The sequence below is a fragment of the Protopterus annectens genome, chromosome 1.part0 (assembly GCF_019279795.1).
Source record: "Protopterus annectens isolate FY-2018-M chromosome 1.part0, PAN1.0, whole genome shotgun sequence".
NCBI lineage: Eukaryota > Metazoa > Chordata > Ceratodontiformes > Protopteridae > Protopterus > Protopterus annectens.
The window spans coordinates 992,363,547-992,383,078 of record NC_056725.1 but is presented as its reverse complement, the minus strand read 5'-3'; positions in this window follow the sequence as shown (position 1 = coordinate 992,383,078).

The window sequence follows — 19,532 nt, the reverse complement described above, 5'->3', positions numbered from 1 at the left end:
TCATGTACCAACTCTTGTGCTCACCGTTTTCTGGAATTCATACATTCCAATGCCTTGGATCAACGTATCCACACCCCCACCAGGGGCAGCAATATCCTAGACCTGGTCATTACCAACATGGGCAACTGGTGTTCCACACCAGAGGTTAATTCCTCGTTGGTCAGATCCGACCACAAGCAAATCATCCTAGACATCCACATCCTACCCCCACCCCCATTAGGGAAACCACCGTAAAATATTTATCCAAAGCCAACTTCACGCTTCTTAAGACAGAAGTGGCAAACTTCACGACACCCATGCTAACGGACAATAGAGATACGACTGCTGAATCCCATACAATTGCACTTTATAAGCACTTACACGAGTGCATGGATCATGCAACCCCTAACAGAACCAAGATGCTATCCTCCAAAAAAAGGAAGCCAATCTGGTGGTCCCCTGCTATTAACAAACTGTACAACAGAAGAAAGAAATTGTTGCAAAAAAGAGTAAAATCCCAATATTGGAGGAACTCCGTGGTCATCCTCAGTAAGAAGCTGAGATCCCTCATAAAGTCTTCCAAAGCTAGTTACGAAAACAAAATCACCATTGATTCTAAAGACAACCACAAAGCATTCTATAGCTATGTTAAGAATCTCAGTGGCAACACTCAGATCTGCTCTGAGTTACAGCACAATGGTACTAAATATACAGAACCAACTGATATTGCCAACATCCGGGCAGATAGGTTCAGTGCTAACTTTACCCCTCTCTCATCCCCCAAAGGGCCCATCTGTATATCAGAAGAATGCAAAGTACCTGTAATCATGGCTGCACAGGTACAAAACACACTCTCCATAGCCAAGAACACAAAATCCATGGGACCTGACAACATCCCAGGCTGCATTCTACATGATCTACAGAATGAATTGGCACCCCACCTAAGTACCATGTTCAATCATAGCCGCAACTCAGGCTTTGTGCCCAGTGAATGGCACACAGCAATGGTTATCCCACTCCACAAAGGAGGAGCCACCATGGACCCCAGGAGCTACCACCCTATTAGCCTGACGAGCCTGGTCTGCAAGGCTATGGAGTGTATCATCGTGGAACTTATAACCAATGACATTGGTAATCTCCAAACTCTGGACCCTACACAGTTCAGGTTTGTAAAAGGCAGATCATGTCTCCTAAACCTGATAGACTTCTTTGAAGAGGTCACCAAAGCCATATATGAGGGTACGGTGGTTCACACAGCCTATCTAGATCTCGCCAAGGCTTTCAACACCATCTCCCACTCTGGAATTATAGACAAACTCACTAAGTTTGGTATAAATCCCTATGTCACAAGATGGGGTGCCAACTGGCTCACTGACCGAACCCACACTGTGAAAGTAGCAGACTCTAAATCCAACTTCAGACCAGTGACAAGTGGAGTATCACAGGGTTCAGTCCTAGGTCTTCTCCTGTTTGGTATCTACTTCTCTGAAGTACAGGCTAACACAGAAGGTCTTTGGCAACAAAGTCTGCAGATGACTGCAAACTAGAAGCCATAATCAAAACTCCTAATGATGTGGACATCCTACAAAGGGGCCTCACTGAGACAGATGCCTGGTGTCAAAGCCATGGCCTCAAGCTCAATGCCAAAAAGTGCATTGTCATCCCTTTTGGTAAAAACTCTGTACCCATGAGCTACCACACAGGTGGTAGTCTACTTAACACCGAAAGTGTGTTAAGAGACCTTGGGACACAGGTGGACAGTAGGCTCTCCTTTGATAATCACATCGCCACAGTAGTCAAGAAATCCTTCTATGTGGCACACTTCATCACAAAAGGTTTCTCATCCAGGAAAAAAGAGGCCATTGTTCCCCTCTACTCATTACTCATTAAAACCATTATAGAGTATAACGCCCCTTTTAGTATGTACCTCACAAGACATCTACAACAACTGGAAAGGAAACAGAAATACCTCACAAAGAGCGTTACTGGCCTCAAACAGATGCTCTATGCAGACCGTCTCAAAAACCTCCAGCTTTACTCTATTGCATATCGCCTACTCAGAGGCAATCTCTGCCTATCATACAAAGCTATGTCAAACCCAGAGCTGTTGGACATGCTCCATGTAAAGAAATCCCAATCCCTTTGAGCTACATGCTCTAGGGACCTAAACCTTGTCACCACAATAAACAGAACATGCTGGAGGGATAGATTCCTGTCCCAGAGACTTCCCATACTCTGGAACAAATTACCTAACTATATAAAACAAAGCTCCTCATTAGCACTCTTCAAGAAAAATCTTGATGACTGGATGGGAGATAGGAAATTCACCCTGGGGATCACATCTGTGGCTCTGCTTGACAGAGGCACAAAAAATAATTTTCTTGGTTGGCAAAAGCCAGGGTACCATTTGGCTAGGCTTATATAGGCCCCAGGGCCAATAGCCTAGTACCAACCTATAAATCTATGAACATGGCATAGCAGATCTCCACACTCCTTTTGGAGTTTGGTATACACCAATCCCTAGACCTGATTTTGGGTGACAGGATCCTGTCTATGCCTGCTCCCAGGGTTGGGACCAGCCCCATCCCCTGAGGCAGTTCCACTTGAAGGTGGTGCTGGACCAGCGGATGAGGAGATCCTGGAGTAGTTCCCAGACATGCTGTGACCCAGTGCCATGGCCAGATGAGGTGGGAGAGGTAGGTCTACTGGGGCCAGCCTTCCCAAACGTGCTATGGTGCTGCAGTTTTAGAACATATGTGGGTTACTAATAGTCAACACAATCCAGGATTAGTTATAACAGCATGCATAGATATTCCCATTAACCCAAAAACACCAGATTTGGAACAGTTGCATAGCAAACAGAACACAAGCAGATATGGAACCACAGTGCCATTACAACAGCAGGCAGGTTACATTGATAGCAACCGGCCACCAATGATAGAGTTTCAACATGGAACATTAATAGAAACACATTTCAATATTTATTGAACAATAGGACATATGTCCCAACAGTAGGTTTGGTGTAAACAAACCCACTGATTTGTGTGTTTTGACTATTGTTGCAGATATGGTGGAGGGGAGAGAGAGTTGTCAATTAACAACTTATATATCCTTGCAGTATGAGGTCCTCTGTCCTTTTTTCCTATTTATGTCTTCCAGGTACTATTTCAAGTGAAAGGCTGCCTGCATTCCCAGCACAGGAAAACAACATGATAATAAATGTTGTGGTACTCCATCATATCATCTTATTTAGGCACAGGGCGCATGATCTGCAGAAGAGGACCACCCTGTGGAACGAGCTCATCCACAGAGTGAATGATGTTGACCTGCATAACCACAGGTATGAACAGGTGCAGCGTTGGACCACCGACCTGATCCACTACACCCATCAATGTGCTGCTGCTGTTAGGAGGGAACAGCTAGTCACAGGTTGGGGTCATGCCATCCAGCCCCCACTGAAACATGCTTTGAAGCTCCTCACCAGCCTTGAGGCACCCACCCACCAGCCAAGCCAAAAATTGCAGACAGCATTGTGGAGGTGGGTGCTACCTACACAATGGATGAGGAGGGTCCAGGTAGGGCTACATGGCACATTAGTAGACCACTCTTGCTTATCCATCTTCATCTGTAAAGTATCTACATATATATGTCAGATAAGATTGTCTGTTGCTGCAGTGAAGTAATGAACAGATGTGCATAATCTGTAGTATTGTGGGTTTGTACTGTTGATATACTGAAATGCTGCTCCCACTCTGTACCAATGCCACAGGTGTGGCTACTGACATTATGTCTCTCACACAACTATGTAAGTCCCTTTAGTATACATCTGGGCAGCAGCCTGTAGCTGGTGAGTATGGAGTTGTTTTGTTCAGGTTTGCCAATACACCAGCCATGTTATGGCCATGGTATTTGCCATGCACACATTTAACACACCAACCCATAATGCATGCTGTACATGTTCACGTATTGTTGCTGTTAACTGCACTGCATCACAGTGGTCACCATGGTGGCATATCTGAAGGGTATGTACGAGTCCTGCAGTATACCTAAGAACTTGTGAGTGCAAGATGTGTGGACAGAGATGAACATAATGGTGGGACAAATAGCCTACAGTAGGGACATGTCTGAAACATTACCCTTATACAGTGGCTACAACACTGTATACACTACTATTACAATGGTAACTGTTCCTGATGTAAACAATCTCATAGGTTCATAGGTTCATAGGTTCATACTAGGCTATCTGCCCGAGGGCATTTACAAGCCTAGCCCATAGTTTTGTGGCTTACGCCACCCCTTTAGTTTGGAGAAACTATGCCCATTATTTTGCTGTGCCTCTGTCGAGCAGTGACACTGAGGTAATCCCTGGGGTATATCTGTGATCTCCCATCCATTGGTCAAGATTCCTCTTGAACAAGGCCAGCGAGGTGCTCTGCCTCACATATACCGGGATTTTGTTCTACAGCATAGGGAGTCTTTGGGTGATGAATCTATCCCTCCAGCACGTCCTATTAATAACCGTGTCGAGGTTTAAGTCTCCCGCCCTTGTGACTCTGAGGGATCTAGATTTTTTGAGGTGAAGCATGTTCATCAAATCTGGGTTTGACATGGCCTTGTATGTCAGGCACAGGTCACCTCTGAGCAAGCGGTAAGCAACTGAATAGAGCTGGAGTTCTTTCAGTCGGGCAGCATAAGACAGATTTTTGAGACCCTTTATCCTTTTGGTGAGGAACTTTTGTGGCCTCTCCAGCTGCTGCAATTGTTGGGTCAGATACATTCCGAATGGGGCATTGTACTCAATCATTGGTCTGATGAGTGATGAGTATAGGTAGACTATGACCTCCCTTGATCTAGATGTGAATCCCTTCATGATAAGGTGGGCAATGTAGAAGGTCTTCCTGACTACTTTAGCAATATGAGTGTCGAATGAAAGGCTACTGTCAACCTGGGTCCCCAGGTCCCTGATAACTTCTTCTGTGATCAGTGGATTGCCACCTATATGGTAGCTAGGGGTAACCTTGTTTTCCAAGGTATGACTATGCATTTCTTGGCATTTAACTTTAGGCCATGGCTCTGGCACCAGTTATCCGTTTCTGTGAGACCCTTCTGAAGGATATCTGTGTCAGATGTGTTTTCGACTATGGCGCCCAGTTTGCAGTCATCTGCAAACTTTGTCAGCCATAATCCTCCTGTGTTTGCTTGTATACCTAAGAACCTGCACATACATAGCTTAACAAACACTGGAAGCATATGTGTGCACACACTTCAAATAACATATTGTGGAAGCAGCTTGTGAGGTACTGACAGTATTCACTCTTCTTGAGTACACACCTTCCACCAAGTATAGGTCCTCAATGTCACACCAAGTGATGGTCTGCTGTCCAAGAAGTATGTCCATGACATTTGCCCACTCACCTGCAACAGAGGCAGCCGTCTCTTGCACACATCTTACAAAGCATGGAATGGATCCCATATCTGAAAGGTAGCACTCAGGAGTGGGAGAAGTAGTCCTATCTCACCATTGCATATACCATGGCAAACAGGGCAGACAGTCATGTATCTGTGTATGAAGTATGGGACAACATCAATTTAAAAAATAAACAGATGCCAATCCAAGACAGATGACAACACATGGTGCAAACTGGTCATGGAGGCTGCCCAGACACATGCAGCAACACCGAGGGAAGGAATGTCTAGCAAGTACTGCCTGTGCAGTACCTGAGTCGAAAATCACCTGGAATCTGCATACGTGTGGCCTATGGGATAGGGCAATCAGATGGAAGAGTTGTTCCACAGGAAACATCATCCAGGGCTCTCTACAGGTAGCATATGCATAACATCAAGTATCCCAAAGGGATGTGTTGCAATGTGTAATGGTGTACTGAGACCTAGGCTGAAAAACTACAGATAGTGTTAATAAAGATACACGTGGCACACAAGCGACACCTCATATCACCTCAGGTCCACCATCCCCATTTTTACCTTGCTAATGCCAGTGTACAGCTTTAGGTTTACTGTTCATTAGCAAGAACTAGGCTGGTAGACATGGCGTTCTGAATTTGGAACACTGCAAAATAACATTCATGTGTGGCCCATAGTTGTAAAGCATCTGTAATAAGGTTGAGGATGGGGAGGGATGTCAACCTGAAACACAACAGTGAACTGAAGCATGCATCTAAAGCTCCCTAGGAATGGCTGTATCTGAACACAGTCAAGGTCATGAATTGTGCCAGACATAACCCTAACTCCACAGCAAAAAGGAAGGCACTGTGTGACCTCCAAGGGCTGTGGGCATGAGCTGACCTTGCAGCCTGGCAGAGTTTGGGGACATCTGTAGGGCGGAGTGACCAAATAATGGCAAGTGAGAATGGGCCATGCTAGTATACCTCTTCCTGGAATAGTGACTGCTGTAGTTCACTTAACAGGTGCTGCAACAAACCATTGTGTTCTGGGTGTGCACACTTATGCAACAAACATATTGTATGCATCTCATTCAGCATCTGCACAACTGATACGTTTGTTTGATACTGCATTTGATTGCACAGGTCATATGTCACATATCATGTGTGTATTGTTAACATATGTAGTATTGTGGCCCCGTTACATATCATGGAAGAGGCTGGCATGTCTACAAGAGTGCGTACATTCCTCATATCCACATTAAGATTTGAAGGTTGTCAGTGGAATTGGATGTTATTACTCATACATGCACTGCTGATGATGACATCTACAAATCAGAGGTCAGGCATTAACAATTGATAGCAGTCCTCGTATCATCCCAGGTATGTGTCAGACAAACACATAGAGGCTTTGAGCAACAGTGCAAACATAACTGCCACACATATAAACATTCAACAATGGTGTGTACACTCGTGAGTTAGGGTGCACAGTGCATACCAGGGAGCTGTACAGGTGCACAGCAATACTGTGTACATGGGTGCAGTGTGTTCCAGGGGAAGGAGCATCACCTACTAACAGAACTCATGCATCACAGAGATTTATAATGTTGGTAAAAATGCATGCTGTTGAGTGCCATATGTCATGCAAGTTGACTGTTGGGTAATGAGAGGTCTGTGTAATATCTTTGTGCCACCTCACCTGTAACTGTGTGTGTGTGTGTGTGTGTGTGTGTGTGTGTGTGTGTGTGTGTGTGTGTGTGTGTGTGTGTGTGTGTGTGTGTGTGTGTGTGTGTGTGTGTGTGTGTGTGTGTGTGTGTGTGTGTGTGTGTGCGTGTATGTGTAGAGGTAAGCAGTAACATACAGGTCTTAAATCACATTTTATGTTTTCCCCTCACAGGTGACAAGGTAGGTCAGGGTCCCTCCTGCAGGCAAACTGATGTTAGTGTCCATACAGACTCTGACAATGATAATAGGTATGGTGAGGCACAGGCAGGGTTGTCAGGGGATGAATCTGTGTCATTGGTTGACATCCCACTTTTATACACCCCATCCCCACAGACAGTCACAATGCCCATGCATACCCCATCACCAGTGGCCATAGATGAGAGACAGTTGGCGGGTGGTGGCATGGGACAGGACAGTGTAGGGACTATGTCAAGTGTGTCTGTACACAGCAGCCATAGCCGGATGACCGGCCACACAGGCAGATGTACAGGGGTGCTCATAGGAGTGCTTCTGGCCATCATGCCCCTTGCAGAAGTGCCAGAGCAGGTGCCACCAGATGCATGTTTTGGGCCATCATGGAGGTACAGGCATGTATGGAATGGTATATCAGACAGAGTCTGAGGCTCCAAAGGGCTTCTCATTCTTCTCTACTTGACAACATTCGTGATCTTGCAGAGGTACTGGATAGACAGTTGGGTGAGATGGTTGGAATCCTTGACCATGCGTTGTCTGTGTTGGAACATGGGGTGGGAGCAGGACATCATCCACATGGATGTCGGTCAGCAACACCAACAGGTGGAGGTCTACGTGGACATGCAAGAATTCACAGCCACTCCCGTAGTGGCAGTAGCAGCACCAGCACTGCAGGGGGTGCTGATCACACCACAACACAGCAGGCCATGTGTACGTTGTCCTGGCTGGTTCCAACAGGGACACAGATCCAGCGGACAATTGTCATCATCAGGGGAGAGTACCATATCCGAGCTTCTACCTGGTAGTGCCCATGGAACCTCTTGCAGGCACAGTTCCCATGTCTGTGGCTGGAGACAATGAACTGTACACCCTACCATGTACAGTCTGCAGCTGTCCAACAAACTCCCATATAGGGCAGCCACATGGCAAAACTGTATGCATACATACACACACACACATCACCAACACAGCTAGGGCACCTCCACACCTACACACACCACATCTAGATAGCCCAATTGTTAAACAACCCCCTAACACACACACATGATGTCAACCAAATGGCTCAACCTAGGCCTCTGGCAAACCCACCACACATCCTGTACATATGATGATAACTGCCCACATTCCTGTCATCATTCCATCAATGTGGGGACATGCTAATATGGTTCTGAAGCATAGGGTGAATTTACTAAGGTTTGGCAATGTAATGCTGTTTAACGTGTTTTCAGCTGGTATGTTTAATGCTTACATGTCAGTGTGTGTAACTGTCCAGCCATGACGCATTATAGCTGTTATTAACACTGACTGATTGTGGTCTCCATAATGTATCCTGTTTGTGTTGTAGATGTCTATGTGTCAGCAGGATGTTGTTCTGCTGTCCTTTCCTACAAGGTGTATGGTACTGTGGTGACACATTGACTGTGTCATATCCTGGGTACAGCTGAACACAAGTAACAGGTCTGTGTAACAGTTACTGCATGTGCCATATGGCTGATAGGTCTGAAGGTGAGTGCATGGTGGCTGATGTCAGCAGCTCTTCTGCACTGGACAATGGTAAGTGTACTGGGTGGCACACACCAAATGTGTGTGAATAACACACACACACACAGAGGCTTTGGTGTTGATGCAATACACAGGGAATACTGTACACATGGATGTACTTAATTTTGCAGTGAACTCATTTTGGCATATGTAATTCCACCAAGACCAAATAGCCAAAACATCACATCAGTAAATACTCGGTCTGCCAGTTCAATGTCATTGATGATATTACTGGCAGGGTATAAGTCCTCTTCCCCTCTATAGTGCAATCCTGCAGTTGGTAAACATAGGTGTGCTGTAGTGGGTGGCACGGCTCTCCACTTTGGAGGGTGTGGATTGGCATAGAACCACACATACTGTGATTAACAAATACTTAACCTGTTAATATAAACTGTACAATATAACAGCAGACTAAGTGGGGGGGGGGGGTACGCACAACAATAACCCCAGTATGGGTAGCTGTGCCCACAACAACCACACCCAACTGTATATACCTACTCCAGTATTGTTGTACAGCTGTACAGTGGGGAAGAGGGCATTTACACATCCACTACTAGTTTTGAATGAATGAATTTCCCAAGATGATTCCTCTGAAAGGTTACCTTTTGCCAGATCATTCTCAGACAAATGATCTCCTGGGGCATATCATTTCTGCAAACTGAAGTAGATCCATTCACACACACTCAGAATTACTTCGCAACACTGACAGTAGAACCCCTACCTAGGTATTTATTGCTACTAATGTGTTTGGCTTTAATTGCACACACCACAGAGCTTTTAGGATGAGGTGTGTTCTGAGTTTCCTGTTAAGTGAAGAACATCAAAACATGAATAAACTATTAAAAATGAAAATATTGTTGAGTGGATGGAGCCTGAATGGCTAACTGAAAGCAGCAGTATTTTTGAGCTCCATATAACCAGTTAAATAAGACAGGAAAAATATTATTATTTTTTCTTCAAAGTATAAAATCTTATAGATAAAGGACTAATTTACATAATTAGAAATTTGGTGAAGTTTTACAAATAATTTCCTATCAAAAAACTTAGAGATATATTCACTTGTTAAAATGAGCAACTCAAGGAATTCTCACCAGGATGCTACAACAGATGACATCTACCTTGCAGGAGTTGTCTTTGAAGATGGATGATTTTAAAGAGAACCTAGAAAATCTTAAAACAAAAACAGGCTAACACCCTCAAGGAAATGCTCCAACAACACGAGACAGGAGAATAGGAATAGAGGTTTCTCTAAATGACTTAGAAAGCAGACTTAAGGAAGAGGAAACACAGAAAGAACTGCTTCTTAAACAAAACACTTGGTTGGTTAATAAAGTAGATGGCTTGGAAAATAGGGAGAGGAGAAATAACATCAAGATTTTTGGATTACCTGAAAACACAGAAGGTGAGGATGTTATTTCCTTTTTATCAAGCTGGAACCCTGACTTTTTAAATTTAAAAGAAGGACTTTCCTTTGGCATTGAAAGGGTGCACAGAGCTCTTGCGAAACATGCCACTAACTCAAACTCTCCTCCTAGGTCAATAATTATCAAATTTCTTTCATACTTGGACAAGGAACTGATTTTAAGATCTGCTTGGAGGAAGGCACCTCTAAAATATAAACAGAGCCTGATAAGATTTGATAATGACTATTCATCTAGAATAATGGAACAAAGGAAAAAAGTGTGGCCCATGATAAAGTTTCTGAAACAAAATAACATCAAGGAGCAACTTGCATATCCAGCTAAAATAAGAATACTATATGCCAACGAGATGAAGACTTTTATTGACTTAGAGGAAGCCTCTTCATTTATTAAAACTAATAATGTGATTACTTTACCAGAAGATATGGATTGGATGTCACCTTCTCTCAAGATGTCTAGACAGACGTCAAAAAGAAGAAGCAAAAGACTAATACTGTTACAGCCAAATCTCTCAAAGCATCTACTATGATATGAATTGTTTTAACATTACTTTAAAGGACCAATTTTACTACTTGGAATTTGAAAACAAAGGTAACTAACTACTGGAATCTTGATCTATATTTTTTGAAAATAGATGACACACGAGAGTTCAGGTATGTAAAACAGGGTAATTTTCTTTCACAGAAGGAGGGTTATATAGCACATAAAATATTATACTGTAAATCAACATACATAGTATATGTGCATTTTCTCTTTTCTTTCTCTAGCTTCTCTCTTTTCTCATTATTTATTTTAACTGCATCTTGTCTCCCTTTCTAAATTCTCTCCTATTTACTATACTAATATAGTCTGTATATATTTAATAACTCACTATTTATACAGAGATAAATAATAGTCTAAAATAATCTAGTTTTAAGGTAGACTAATTGGAATAGTGAACAAGTGTTTTTACAATATTTCTTATATTAATATTGATATTAATCAATATTAATATCAATATTAATATCGGGGCGGTGCAGTGGTGCAGTGGTTAACGTTGTCGCCTCACAGCAAGAAGTTATCCGGTTTGATTTTCGGCTGGGGTGTCTTCTGTGCAGAGTCTGCATGTTCTCCCTACATTCACATGGGTTTCCTCTGGGCACTCCAGTTTCCTCCCACATTCTAAAGACATGTGACTGGAGCATTTCTACCCAGGTCTTCACTGAAAATAGGGTCTGTGGAGCCTAGTCAGATTTTCCCGGTCAACGAATGTTAAATAAATAAATTTATTAGATTAATGATAGTCACTGTTATGCTTATTGGGATTGGGGGCATGTTCATGATTAATTCTAAAATGTTCCATTAATGTACATATGTCCATTGAATTATTTCCTTTTAGTAATAACAAATATATAAAAAAAGGAGGGAAAAATGTACTGTTGGTTAAGAGAAGTCAAGCTTTCTTCGCATTCTATTTGCATTGCCATAGCAACAGTAAACAATTGCTGCAGTTTCTAAGGAAACTGTGAACCTGCAAAGTGCATTTAGCCTTACAGATAACAAATAATAAGAAAAAGTAATGTTGTTTAGTTATTAAAATGAAAAACAACCTAAGCAAGGTAAAATAAATACATAATATGACTATTTGTAAATATTTTATGATTTATCCTTATAGGATTACATATTCCTGGAAAAAACAACTGAAATGTTCCCAAACTACATGTGCACTTAAATGTAACTACTTGATTAACATGTTATCTTTGCAGTTACCTCACACTCTGTACAAACTCACTTATATTCATTTAAAATATCAGTTTAAATATTAAATGTGCCCTTGAAATGCTATTGACATTTTAACAAAATATAATCTGAAGTATAAAATGAATGATTTGAAAGAAGTGAAGTAATGCATAGATTTCAAAGACAGTTCTTCACACTACAGTATAAGTCAAAACGTATATTCACAAGGAAGTATTGAAATGTTTGTCTTCCAGTTAAAATAGCTTACTGTCAACATTTTGCTATATCAGAAAGTTTGAAGAGCTAGGAAATTATTATTTGTCTTTATAATGATTATTAGACAGATGTTAGACATTGCTTTGTTTAATGAATTGTGACATGTTTATGAGGAAAAGTGGACTCAGATGTTATTGCAATAGTTATTAGATTAATGGTGGACACTGTTATGCTTAATGGGTTACAGGGCATGTTAGCGATTAACTCTGAAATGTTTCGTTTATATATATATATATACAGTCAGTTGAATTATTTTCTCTAATATTAACATAATGTATAAAAGGAGGGAAAATGTACTGTTGCTTGTGAGAAGTGAAGCTTTCTTTACATTCTATCAGCCTCATGAGCTATTTCAGTTTTTTTTTTTTTAACAGTCATTGATTAGGAACCACTATATTTGCATTGTCATGGCAATGGAAAACAACTGCGGCAGTTTCTATGGACTTTGTGAATCTGCGAAGTGCATTTAGCCTTGCATATAACAAATAACAAAAAACTAATGTTGCTTAGCTATTAAATTGAATTACAATCTAAGGAAGGGTAAATTAGATAACTTAATAGAACAACTTGTAAATACTTTATAACTTACTCACATTGGACTACACATTCCTGAAAACTCAACTGAAATGTCCCCAAATTACTTGTGAACTTAAATGAAACTGCCTGAATAATAAGCATAACTTACTTTAACAACCTGAATCCATAAGCTATCTGCTCTATATATGCTACATTATATATGTCACTTGCATATGACAGTCTCTAGAGCACATGAAAAAATACATATTATTTTTGCAACATGTTATATTTGCACTAACCATACATTCTAAACTAACTCAATTGGCAATTGACAAGTTAGTTATTTGAGACATCAGCATAAATATCAATTGTGCCCTTGAAATATTGTTGCCATTTTGACAAAACAAAACCTGAATTGAAAAAGGAATAATTTGAAGAAGTAAAGTATTGTACAGATTTCAAAGACAGCTTCTGACACTACAATATAAGTAGAAATATATACACACAAGGAAAATTTGAAATGCTTTACACTTTTAGTTAAAATAGCTTATTGTTAACTTTTTGCTTTATCAGAAAATTTAAAGAGCTAGGAAATTATTTCTAAATTGTCTTTATAATGTTTACTAAAATGATGTTAGTCACTGACAGTTTAATGGATTGCAAGTCATGTACAAGACAGACTACTGAATGTTATTTCTGTTTACCTATGTTTTCTGGATTTCTTTTATTAGTACTGATTTAAAACAAGGAAAAGAAAGGGAAGGTAAATCTCTGTTTTTGGTCAAGGGAGGTTAGGCTTAAGAGTATTCTAACTACCTGGAGAACTCTGTAAGATGCTGTAAACACTATTTGATTAATACTTACGTACGGTAAGTTTTGATTATCATATGTGTACCTTTACATTCTAGACCTGATATGACTACCCATTCTGGAAGCAGGAGGTGCCCTATGCAGGGTGAGAATCGTCAGGGTGATCATAGTTCATTCTTGGACTCTGCTTTGTAAATCTATATATATGTAAAATCACTGCACATTAGAAAGTAGGGCACCTCTACTCTGAGTCAGGATACCACTGATAAGCCATGTCTTTTCATAAGTGTAAGTTAAAGTTGGTGAGCTGAAAAGTAGGAAAGTAAAGGAAGACAGTGCACCTACAGTAAATTCATATTTCATTGGTAATCACTCATTGTCTCCTACAGAGTCCTTTTAGTCAAATGATTTTAGTAATAATCTATTTGCTGTTGGCTTATTTAGTGTATGCTCCTCTGTTACATTTAATTTATCCGAAATGTCATATCTGACATGTTTGAGATCTCTTAAGGGTAACTAAATATTGGATATTTTCTAAGGCAACATACACTACTAACATTTCATCCTGATATATAAAATAGCATAGAATAATAATAGGAATAATATAGAATTTCATATCTCTTTTAAGTAAATTCTCCATATAATAATTTAACCTATGGAGCTCAGTTGATATTGATGTTTAAAGGTATGAGTGATAATCCAATAGATCTATCTTTATCTGTGGATTAGGAATGGCTTTCATTCAATGTTTAATGGGAAATTCATATTTACTTGTATTTGATTCTTTAGAATTAATGTTTTATAGAAATACTTTTTTAAAACCTGACCAGAATTTTACCCTACTTGTATTTAAATAAGAAAGAACATTAAATTACACTCCCAAGTTTATACACATAAAATAACATTCAATGTTATCACAAAATATGGTATAACTACTATAATCAAAATAAAAAAGAAGCAAAATGTTTCTTGCAACAATAACTTGAAATGGAGTTAACGTTCTTATCATTAAATACTAATGGCTTAAATAATGCAAATAAAAGATCAAACTTACTAAAATATTTAAATCTAAATAAGGTCTATACAGTCTTAGCTCAATCCTCCTATAGAACAAAGACAAAAGGAATATCAATTCTCTGGAAGAAAAAAACATAATCACTCCAAAATTTATTTATAAATATGAAGACAAAGAAGGTCTACTAGCATTTGTTATAATTAAATTTAATAACACAATATGGACCTTATCTAATCTATATTGGTTCCCAGGAATTAGAGCAGGGACAGTTAAAAAACACCTAGAATTTATTTCCAACAATTATAAAGGAAATCTTATACTGGGAGGAGACTTTAATTGTACCTTAGAAGCTTCTGAAACCACCAAGAAGTCTTTTTGCATAACAACTATTTCAAAATCATTAAAAGGATGGATTGATTCATTTCATTTAATAGACATTTTTAAAGTAAAGGTTGATAAATCCTTATTATTTTCCCATAAAGACCATAGATTTGGAACACAAACCAGAATAGACAAATTATTTATAGTTCAAGCAAGATTTACAAACAAAAATCCTCAACTTCTCATTAGTTACATGCCCCTTCTCAGATCATTACTCTCTGATAATGAAGCTCCAAATAGAGTTAAAACCTTTAATCATATCAAATAGAATTCCATCATATATCACAAAAATTAAAGAATTCAGACCCCGGATGTTGTCAGAACTGCAATTATTTCTTGAAATTAATAATACAACAGAAATAAGTAGAGTCATGGTTTGGAACTCATTAAAAGTGTATTTATTTGGTAAGACCCTTAGCTGGTACAAAAACAAAGTTAGAGAGTGGGAATCTGAATCATTAGACTTGCAAACCAGACTCTTGACAGCAAAATCTAAAAAAAAATCAAAATTGCCCAGAAGCCAAAAAAGAAATAGAGGAATTAAGTAAAAAATATAATGAAATTCTAACACACAAAACTTGTCTAGTCTTGGAAATATTAAAAATAAACTCATTAGCCACCTCCCCCAGATATCTACATAACTTATCTACAAGAATTAAAATACAATCTAAAGCAAATAACATTAGTAGTATATATCATGAAAAGAAAGGGAAAAAAGTATCAGATATAGGAGACATCCTTGAAGCATTTTGGTTCTATTATATGGAACACTTCAAAAAAGAAGATTTAGATATCAACCAAATAAACAGAAACAAACCTTATCAATATAAAAGAAAATTCCAGAAAACTTAAAACTAGACCTACAAAAACCTATATCCTACAAAGAAATTGTTGAGAAGATAAAAGAAAGTAAATCTAACAAAGCTCCATGGATAGATGGTATAATTATGGAAATTTACAAACTCTTCCCTTCAACAGTAATCTCCCCTGTTGATAAAACTTTGCTAGAAGTCCAGTCAGAAGCAAAAATACCACCATCATGGAAATATTCTCTCATAACACCAATTCTAAAAGATAATAAACCAATAGACCTTTGTACCTCATGCAGACCTATATCATTACTGAATAATGATTACAAAATATTCATGTCAATACTAGCTAACAGAATGAAAATCCCACTTTCAAAGACAATTAATAATGATCAAACTGTATTTTTACGTAACAGGCACACACATGATAATATTAAAAGGATACTTAACTCTTATAGATTATGTGACTAAAGAAGATAGAGAAACACTTGTAATCAGATTAGACATAGAAAAAGCCTTTGATTCCCTCAACTGGGAATATCTATTTAAAACTTTAGCATTATTTGAATTTCCTCCTCCCTTCATCTTATTAATAAAAAACATATATATTAATAACTTAGCCTACATTAAATTAGGTCTTTTCACCTCAGAATCTATCCATATAATAGAAGGTACTAAACAAGGATGCCCCCTTTCTCCTATTTTATTTGCATTGGCTATAGAAATACTTGCAGAAATAATATGCAATAATCCAAGAATAAAAGGAATAGAAGTCTATGGCTAGTACATATCTAAAATAATGCTTTTTGCTGATGATATTTTATTAACCCTATCAAACTCTAGACAGTCATTAGGAAAGCTAGAAGAAGTAATGCAGAAATGTTATAAGATTTCAGATCTGCACTTTAATAGATCAAAATCAAAATTTCTATTTTTAAATAAGAAAAATGAACTACAAGTTACAGATAAATCAGTCATAGGAAAACAAGAACTTACACTAAATTATTTAGGAATAGTGTTATTCAAAAATATAAACAAAACAATATTAATAAATTATAAAAACATTATTGAAACAATAAAAATATATATAAAAATGTGGAACAAAATTATATTAACTTTTGAAGACAGATTGCAATTAATACAAATGGTCTTATAGCCAAAAATACTATATGTAGCATTAGCAATACAGTTAATTCCTAAAAGATGCATTCTTAAAGAAATAAACTCATGTTTAATAAAATGTTTATAGTATCCCAAAAAGAATAGAGTAGCTCTAACTCATCACATTAGACCCTGGAAACAAGGAGGATTGAACTTCCCAGAAATAGAAACATATATAAAAGCATCTGTGCTTAAAACTACAATAGACTAGATAAACCCAAATTATTTTGCCAACTGAAAAGAATTAACAATGGCTATATTAACAAATGAATTTAATCTGTTAAAAAATGTAATAATAGACAAATCAAACAAACCCTGGTATATACTATGCACAAGTATACAATATAATATAACAAAGCCTTCTAAAGCAACACTGATCAATCATTATATCAATTCCTTTAGGAAACTTATCACTGCAAGCATAGATCTAAAACTTTGGTTTGACATTTTAACCACATTTACCATCACTAAGAACTTTCCTCACAAAATATATAGGGAAACAATAACCTCCTGGGAACAAAATGGATTCTTATGCTGATTTCAATGTGTAAATAAATTAAATGTTTTAGATATACATATGATAAAACTGCTTACAGTATTCCAACACAGGACTGGCTAACCTTACAAAGCATTTTAATGTACACTCAAGATTTATGCAGATTAATTAATAATTCCTCATTTAAAGATATTCCAAATCTAATAAGTTTTCTGTATGAATTTATATGTAATAGCTGTGAACTGAAAAATTCCATTTCAAATCGATATAAAGAGTTAATAACATATAAAACAATTCCCAAACCATCATACTGGCAGTTTTTAACAAAAGGTCAGTCATTGCAGTTAACAGAAGAAATTAAAACTAACATCTTACTATCAGTTAATTATACCTCTAACACACAGGACTGGAAAATATTTAACTGGAAATACTTACATAGAACATTTTTAACACCAGATAGAACTAAAAAGATCAGTACTACTACAAATTGTTTTGCTGGAGGTGTGAAAAGTCACATAAAGCAGACTGGATTCATATTTTTTATGAATGTAATAAAATTAAATCATATTGGAATGGAATCAATCATTTTTTACAAGCGTTATTTAATGAATCATTTACCTTAACTAAAGTATTGATTATGCTAAATGTAAATGAAGGTCCCTACCTGAATAAGACAAATATGTATTTGTTATGGACAATACTTGCTATAGCTAGGAAATGCATAACCAGAAGGTGGAATTCAAATACACCCCCAACCTTTGAAGAATTCTACACTTTCCTGAAGACAACTGCATCGATGGAAATAAAAATCAAAGAACTACAAATCTATCCCAGGCCATTGGTAAATAATCCTTGGAAGAAAGTTATATATTTGTTGGACAGTCCGCAATAAGCAATATTGTATCACTGATAACCAATCTGTTAATTCTATATTTAGCAACATACAGTGTATATAATTGAAAGTCAGGCTATTGTAAATATTGTATATAGTTGTTTAAAATTATATTTAAAAATATTATGTAATTGTTATTTTAATTGATAATAAAACAGTTTTTGAGGAAAAAAATTAAAATATTCCACAAACTATAATAAAACAAACACTGGTAGTCCAAAAATAATAAAGGAACGCTAAATTTAATATAATATTAAGCGTTTTTCATTTACTTAAAATAGTAAACGTCATCAGCCTCCTTATTAAATTTGTCTTTCCTTTATTACTTTTGGACTACCATTGTTTGTTTTATTATATGCAAAGAACATCACCATACCTTGTATGGTATGGTAATGGGGGATGTACTGGATGTTAATGAACAATACATAGTATGACATACTGTCATATACACATTGACAAACACATACAGTCATAGACACTTTTGACAGACCTGGGTTTAGCAGTGCTAACTACCTTTCCAGTGAGTACATACTGTTAGGGAGCTTTTGCACAAAGCAAATGCATCATTGGGTTGGATACTGTAATCAGTTACCTGTATGTTTGATGGTGACAGTGGTCCTCATCCAGCGGACCTTGGGACATGTACTGGGGGTACCATGGTGTAAAGACAGTATACCCAGCACACACACTCCACACTTGGATACTGTACTCACTGAAACCCATGATAATGCTCTGACATACCCACAATCACACATTGACCTAGACTACAATACAAACCCTTGTCTATCTAATCATTGCTACTACAGGAATATGCATTTATTGCACATGCCACAGGGATAGCAGAGTGAGGGTTTGTCATGGCTCTCCTAATGTCAGCAACATCACCATCCATTATAATGTATGGCAAGGTTTAGTGTATTTGGAGAATATGGCCTCTGAATGATGTGTCCTACACACATGCACACTCACACACAATTGCACACACACACACACACACACACACACACACACACACACACACACACACACACACACACACACACACACACACACACACACACACACATTCTCACATTTACCAGGACTCAGAGGGTAACCCACGCCTATCTACCCATTTGTAGGGCCAGTGAGGTGCTCCAATTGACATGTATGCAACATATATTGCATAACATGGCCAGTGTCTGGGTTAGGGACATATA